The 8006-nt window shown below is 45.1% G+C and overlaps 3 non-coding genes across 3 annotated transcripts; all 3 read left to right on the plus strand.

Annotated features, from left to right (window-relative positions):
• The first annotated feature begins 39 nt into the window (after positions 1-39).
• Positions 40-111, plus strand: TRNAT-UGU. Its single transcript has one exon. It is a non-coding gene; the product is annotated as a tRNA-Thr (tRNA).
• Positions 112-769: 658 nt separating this feature from the next.
• TRNAY-GUA lies at positions 770-859 on the plus strand. Its single transcript is given in 2 exon segments — positions 770-806; positions 824-859. It is a non-coding gene; the product is annotated as a tRNA-Tyr (tRNA).
• Positions 860-6144: 5285 nt separating this feature from the next.
• Positions 6145-6226, plus strand: TRNAL-UAG. Its single transcript has one exon. It is a non-coding gene; the product is annotated as a tRNA-Leu (tRNA).
• Positions 6227-8006: the final 1780 nt, after the last annotated feature.

Here is an 8006-nt window from a genome sequence, read left to right on the forward strand (position 1 = left end):
TATATAAACATTATTGACTTAAGTTCTAGACCTTATGGTGGCTCCATAGCTTAGGGATTAGAGCACTGGTCTTGTAAACCAGCGTCGCGAGTTCAAGTCTCGCTGGGGCCTTGCGAGAGGCATCTCTTTCGGATTACGCAGGGGGAAACACGAAACGCTACTCTTGTTCATCTTTGAAACAGACCTTTTGAAAAAGAGCACGTTCTGATCTTTCAGTGAAAGTCAGATCCTGAAGATGTGGGACGAAAGAACACAGCGTCGGGACTCCTATGATCGATCCCGGAAAAATAGGTGTTTGCTCCCTCCAGTACGTGAGGCACAAACTACTCGCGTCTGGGAGAAAACTCCCGGAGCTGGTGGAGTCCTGCCTGTGCGTTTGTGGAAGAGTCAGTTAGCTTTGGCCGAGTGCTAACCAGGCCAGCGGAGCCCTGCTCACCTCCCGCTTGCAGCCTGCCTGGCGCGTCTGTGTCTCCCGCGCTCCTGGAGCGAGAACTGGTTCTCGGATTCCTCCCGGGCAGCCTCGTCCAGTTGCTACGCAGGTACATCCCGATGCGGGTGGCTTCTGCTCCGCTTCTGTCCTCGCTTCCTGGGGCTCCGACCTCCTGTTCTACTGCCTCGATGCTGCTCCCAGGGTTCGGGTCACTACAGACCCGGCTCTCTGAGACCTCTTGAGCTCTCATCGAGCCCGAATCTCGAATACTGGGAAGCCAGGTTTCTCACTAGCTGTTACCAAATGATCGAACATCTACCCTAGGGGACCTCAGGGCGGCCTTCGACAGCTCAGCTGGTAGAGCGGAGGACTGTAGGCGTTGCTGCTGCTGTCACCCTTAGGTCGCTGGTTCGATTCCGGCTCGAAGGAGGTGCGTGGGCGTTTTGCTTCAGTCTTCTACTAAATTCCAGGAACATCTTATATCCTTCTAACCCGATGACTGTGAAACATTTACTTTTATCCTATTTTTCAGTCAACGAGAAAACAGTTTCCTGCTAACCATCAGCCTTAATTGGGTGTGTTCTCTTTGTGATCCCACAGTAGATGGGATTTGGTTTACTCAAGAGATGTGAATTAATGATGTTCATTTTAGATTTAAATCTTTTATCTCCTAATCTTTCAGACTGGCTAGTATTGACTGAACATTGGGCGACAACACTCAACCTTACCCCCATCCCTGCACTTTTCATTACTGTAAATAATTCATATTAGGCTGTTCAGGGTTTAAAGAAAAATAGAAAGGTCTGCCCTTCGAAAGTCTGTAAACAATACAGAGAATAAGCAATGCGAAAAATTAAATATGCATATGGAAAATGTTTCTTCACTAATAAAAAAGAAATGCTAGTTAAAACAAGAGGATATTATTTTGCCACCAAATTAGAAAGTATTTATTAGTATCTAATACTGACGAGAATGAAGCGACAAGGACATTCTTGTAGAATTCACTACTTTCTGGAGGACAGAGGGCATTATAAATCCAGAACCTTAAAAATACATTGTATTTGATAAAATATTCTATTTCTATTTTTAGAAATTTATCATTCAAAAATGAAAAAGGAAATAAACCCAAATATGTTTATCTAGGGGTGATTGACGTTCTTTATACTTTTATGTATTTTTCAAAATGTGCCATAGGAATACGTTACATTAAAAAATGGTTTTCTACTTCGCAAAATGAAGTTTAAAAACACCTTGTGGTATGTGGGAGCTAAAAATAAATAAATACATACATAAATAAACTGGGGGGGCGAAGAAGACACAACAATTACAATTCCTTGAAGTTGATACAACAAGCGAACAGAAAGGGCATTGTTGGGAGGGAGCGGGGAGAGGAGGAGGGAGGGAGGTTTCGGTGATGGGCCACAGTAATCAACCACATTGTATATTGACAAAAAATAAAATTAAAATAAATAAATAAATAAAAATTCTGCCCACTTTAAAAAAAGTCAAAGAGGTACTAAAATAATTAAAATGAGACAATATTTTAAATTTGTTCAATTTATTCATTGAATGACAATGATTTATTATATTAGTACTTTTAGAGGGCATTAAAAAAATACCTTGTGCTATTACGGAAGACGGTTTTGTCGTTTCTTACAAAGTTAAACATATGCTTCCTATAAACCCAACAGTCACACTTTTAGGCACTTTCCCAACTGAGTTAAAAACTTATGTCCACACAATAACCCGTACATTAATGTTTCTGGCAGCTTGACTTATAATTGCCAGAACTTGAAAGCACCAAGTTGTCCTTCAGGAGGTCAATGGATAAATCAACTGTGCTACATGTGGATGATGAAATACTATTCAGAGCTAACAAAAATTAGTTAGAAAAAGACATAGAGGTGAACTTCAATGCGTATTACTAGGAGAAAGAAGCCAATCTGAAAAGGCTACATACTGTGTAATTCCAACTATACGACGTTCTGGAGTAGGCAAGTGTATGGAGACAACGAAAAGATCAGTGGTTTCCAGGAGCTGGGGGAGGGAGGGAGGAATAGGTGGCGCACAGAGGACTTTCAGGGCAATGTCTATACCCTGTATGATATTACAGTGGTGGATATATGTCATTACACATTTGTCCAAACCCACAGAATGTACACACCAAGACTGAACCCTGATGCAAACTAGGAACTTTGGTTAATAACCATCTATCGATGTTTGTTGTGACAAATATACCAGTGCAGGAGGCTGTGCATGTGTTGGGGGTTTGGGGGATGGGAATATGTAAGAACTCTCAGTGGGACTTTCCACTCAATTTTTCTGTAAACTTAAAACTACTCTTAAAAAATAAGGTCTCTGAGTTTTTTAAAACCTGGTGATTTAAGTAATTCACAGTTTATTTGAAGGAACAAAGTAGATAATACTATGTTAATATATCGATACTAGTGAACATTTGAAAAGCAACATGGGAGCACATTACGACCATGCAAAGGAGTGATCAGAATGGTGAGGGGACATTGAACTTCCAAAAGGAAAGAACATAGTGATTTGGAGGTCATGTGTACACATGATGAAAATAGTTTTTGTTTTTTGTTTTGTTTTGTTTTTTGCTGGTGGCTGGTACGGGGGTCTGAACCCTTGACCTTGGTGTTATCAACACCATGTTCTAACCAGCTGAGCCAACCAGCCAAAAACCAAAAACCCAACAAACAAAAAACTACACATACACAAGGAGAGGACAGAATTGTGGTTACCATAGGTGGGAAAGGGGGGAGGGGAAGGGGGGTTAGTGAGAAATTGGTAAAGGGTCACAAAGAATGACAAGATTTTGTAAAGATGAATATACTAATAATCCTGATTTGATCATCACATATTGTACATAGGTATTGATATTCAACTCTGTAACCCAGATATATGTATAATCAGTTACATTTCAATTTTTAAAAAAGAATGGTGAGAGGGGACTAACTGAAGAGAGCTTTCTTAAGTTGACTCTTCAGCTAGAATTTGACAGAAATATTGACTCATGCTTAAGTGAGTAAGGGAGCTTTTAGGCATGTATGTGTGGTGGAATGACAAAAAGGTTAGGGTGGCAGATGTGTTAGGGGAGGTGGCAGGAAGAGTGCCAGAGAGGAGTGTGGGCAGGGGGTGAGGCAGGGGTGGCAGCATGTAGCTGGAGGAGTGGCAGGGGATGTCAAGAGGAATAAGAGGAGAGGACAGAAGGAAGAATAGGGGTTCAGGATTAGTTTGGTCGTGGCAGAGGGAATGAGAACAGGAAAAAAGCAGGGAGCGGTGAGTGGCATGAGCAAAGTGTGACAGAAGCAAGCAAGCATCCTTCCATCAACAAGGAGATGGAATTGACTGGAACTAAGGGACAGTGAGGGTACTTGTCTTAGTCCATTTTATGCTGCTATAACAGAACACCACAGACTGAGTAATTTATACTGAACAAAAATTTATTTGGCTCCTGTTTCTGGAGGCTGGGAAGTCCAAGAGCATGGCACTGGCATCTGGTGAGGGTCTTCTCACTGTGTCATCCATAGCAGAAGACAGAAGACAGCACATGTGAGAGAGGAAAGGGTGCCGAACTCAGCCTTTAATCAGGAACCCACTCCCAAAATAACTAACCCACTCCAGTGATAACAGCATTAAGTCACGAGTCTCTGCCCTCATGACTTAACCATCTCTTAAAGCTTCCACCTCTGAACACTGTTGCATTGGGGATTAAGTTTCCAATATGTGAATTTTGCAGGACACATTCAAACCATAGCTGTACTGTAAACAAAGGAGAAAAAAGAGTAAAACAATATAAACAAAAACACTCCAAGGTGGTACTCTTGAGAGTCTGGGAAATGCTAGTGTCATTGGTGAATTTGGAAAATGCTGGAAAATGGCCTGATTGGGGAGGGGTAAGTGAGGAGGGGAGAAAGGGAGTTTCAGGTTTACTCTCTTTTGATTGGAGATGATGGCCTAACAGGAGACTTCCCTAGGCAGCTGATAACATCAGACTAGAGAGATTAGATTTCTGGGAGTCATTAGAAGAAGATGAAAAGAAATTTTTTAAAAAAATTAATGAATTTCAAGATAACGCACAGAACTAAATCTCAGAAAGAAGGAAACACAAACAAGCACTGGAAGTGGAACAATTGCCCTGTGGAGAAAGGAAGGACAGTGATATGGATATTGTGCAAAGAGGGAAAGATTTGAAAAGGAGGCACAAACAGTGGCATCAAAAAAATCCAAGGCCTCGGTTCTTTCACAGAGTCCTGGTTCTCGTCCCGTTTCATTTGTTCATTTCTCATGACACTGCAGGGAAATCCTCTACCTTGAGGAAGCTGCCTTACCAAATCCATGAGTACTACTGTAGGACGCAGAGGCTGTAATGGTTGAAAAAGGCAGTGGGACTACCATTCCGAGAAGACACACAAATAGGCCCTGAGTGTATCCCCTCCACTTTCCCTCGGTGGTTTAGTTCTACACAGGTATTTCCGCTGGGTGGTTCAGAGACCTGGGCAGTTTCCAAGGGAAGCAGATTCACTTGGAAGGGGCAGAAGAGTGGCTAAGCCAACAACATTCACAGCACCACCCCTGGGCCCGATGCACAGAGTCAGCCAAGCATCAGCTTTGAAGTGTTTTGGAATCACAAAGCCACCTGCAAAGTCAAATTCAAAATAACTGTTTACCTGCCCTCTCCTTGCTCCCATGAGGTAACGATGCCTGGGTGAGTGCCTGAAGCCTGCTAAGTTTTGTATTCATTCATACACTCATATTTAATTACAAAAGTAATGTAATTAGAACCAAAATAGGGTCTCCGCAGGGTAATTCGCTAACAGAGCTGCAGCTCCTAAACCAGTGCCTGCAAAGGGCTGATGGGGGCAGCGGGGCAGTTTCTGGGAAACCTTCCTGAGCAGATGGTGCATAAACCACATCATGGGAATGATTTAACGTGAATGTGGGTTTTAGCCGAAAGTGTTCCCTATTGTGGGAACACAAAAGCTGTGCAAAAGCTTGGATGTAAGGAAAGTCAGATGCAACTATCAAGAGTGAGTAGGGGATTGTCAGGGGATAAGGCTGTCTGGCTAAACTGGAAGATTTTAAGTAGGAAACCGAGGAGATTTGAGGTGCAAGTACAATAGTCTCCCCATTACTTGGGGTTTCAGTTACCCGCGGTACAGTACAATAAGAAATTCTGAGACAGAGACCACGTTCATATAACTTTTATTACATCACACTGTTATAAATGTTCTATTTATTATCAGCCATCGCTGTTTGTCTCTTACTTTGCCTAATTTACAAATTAAACCATCATAGATATGTATGTATAGGGAAAAAAAACTGGTACCATATATACTCACAGGGTTCAATAGATACTAATTTACCCACGGTTTCAGGCGTCCACTGGGGGTTTTGGAACATAACCCTGCGGATAAGGAAAGGCTACTGCTAGATGCTCCCCACCGGCTTGGTGCAAGTACCTGAATCCATTATAAACGCTCTTGTGTGTTCATTGAGAAGCTGACCAAGTTTTCAGCATTTGATACCCTGAGGAGTTAGAGTCAGGGGCTGGGAAAGGCAGTAGAGAGAAATTAAAGAAGAAATTCAGTTGTACATTAGACCTGATCTTTTTAAAACCCAAAACACTCAGAATATGATAATATTTGTGAAAACTGAGCAGGGATGAAGAGAGTAACTCGAACGCTAGTGCTGTGGAAGGTAGTGTGGCCGAGCGGTCTAAGGCGCTGGATTTAGGCTCCAGTCTCTTCGGGGACGTGGGTTCGAATCCCACCACTACCAGAGGCGTGTTTTAGTCTGCCTTTGACTCTGAAATGCTGAGGATCCCTACGTAAAAGTGAGTTTTGGAGTGTGTGGATGCAATACCCTTCTCTCGGGCAACAAGCTGCAAAAGTCTGACTTCGCGAAGCAGGGCTTCCTGTAGCGTTTTCATTCATCACTAAAGATTTGAACAAACCCACGGAGAGAAGAAATCATCCCATTCTTACACATCCCGGGAACTGGGCTAGAAGTTAATCAACGATTATTTGCGTGAATGTCCATGGGAGACTTCTTTTCTTTATGCAATAAAACACAGAAAGGAAAAAAAAAATCCCACTGGCCAAGTATTGTGAGTTATTAAAGAAGATGAAAAAATAAGGAACGCTTTGCTTTGGGTGGTTGGTCCGTGGGTAGAATCTCGCTCAGAGTGCTATGAGTTCGAATTTAATTTACGTGTGAGGCGCCCATTCATTCACAGATTTGGTAAACCTGTCACCGTGTTCAAAAGAAACTCCTCGGTCGCCTCGTCCTGCAGGTTCAGAACGGCGAGGTCAGGTGAATACTTGGTCAGCGATTGAGCAAGAAGGCCGCTCTGCACACTCGTGCACATCGACGCCCACGCCCACTGCGGTAGCCCCTGGACGGTCGTTCTCTTACAGAGACCCAAGTGACTCCCAGACGGAGGTCACGTTTCACGAGCATCACCATCCCAGAGAGGGTTGGTTCCCGGGCTCTCCCCTTGGGCCCCGGCGCTGCTAACTCCATAACGTTTCCTTCGAAAGGAACAGAGGGAAAGCCAGCGAAAAGTTTCAGAGGTGATGCTCCCAAAGTGGGAATTACCTACCTGCCAACAGTCCCGCTCGGCGCAGAGCCCTGGGTCATAAAGTGCTATTTACACGTTTTCTTCTCTGCTGTTCCCAGTTGGCCGTTCTCGGTCTCTGTAGCCATAAATTCTCCTAGGAGTCGAATCAAAGCTTTCTAACTTAAGTGTCCCCTCCCTCCCCCACCTCGATCACCCCCCAAACCGCAGCCCTCTCTAGCCTCTCCTTGCCCAAGGCTTCTCCAAGGTCTCTCCCTAAGCCCCGGAAGCCTGAGGGATCGGGGGTCGCGGGCGGACAGAGAGGGACAAAGTTGCTCATCGCCGGGTGAAGGTCTTGCTAGTTCACCGTCGCCGCTGCCAGGAGTGGGGGGCGGCGAGCAGAAAATAAATGCTAGAAAAGAAGCCTAGAAATAGGGCCCGGGGAGCACCAGATAAACGTAGAGCCGAGGCAGGGAAGAGGGGGCGGCGCCGGAAAGGCCCCGGTCGTTCTGCGGTCGGGGACGGGCTCGTCGGCGCCCTCCAGCCCCCGCGCCGGTGCCTGCAGCCGGTCCCTGCAGCCGGTGCCTGCAGCCGGCCGTGGGTCCTTCCTCACCGCCCAGACACACGCCGCGTGACGCTCCTCGTCGCCCTCCGCTGTCCTCCCTCCACTTCCAGCCCACAGGTAATCTGAACTCCCTGGGCGGAGCTGGGTGTCTACCCACAGGCCCTGACCAAGTTCTCTTTGTGCGTAAGAGCTTCAGGAGCCAGGAGTGAGGCACACGCTCGGAGGTGGCCACATCCAAGGCCAGGGGGCACCGTCTTGCAGGTTTTGAGTCTAGCCAGAGAGTCAGAGGTGAGACCATCTTGATCTTTTTCAGTACCAGACTAATGAAATGAATTGGTCAACAGGAAAGAGCCCAGGCATAACAGCAAAGGTCTCTTTGATTCTGGAATGCTGCGTGCTCAGGTTTCCCAAACTGACAGACTTCAAAGCAGTTTCTT

This window comes from Galeopterus variegatus, unplaced genomic scaffold, assembly GCF_000696425.1.
Source record: "Galeopterus variegatus unplaced genomic scaffold, G_variegatus-3.0.2 Scaffold10234, whole genome shotgun sequence".
Taxonomy (NCBI): Eukaryota; Metazoa; Chordata; class Mammalia; order Dermoptera; family Cynocephalidae; genus Galeopterus; species Galeopterus variegatus.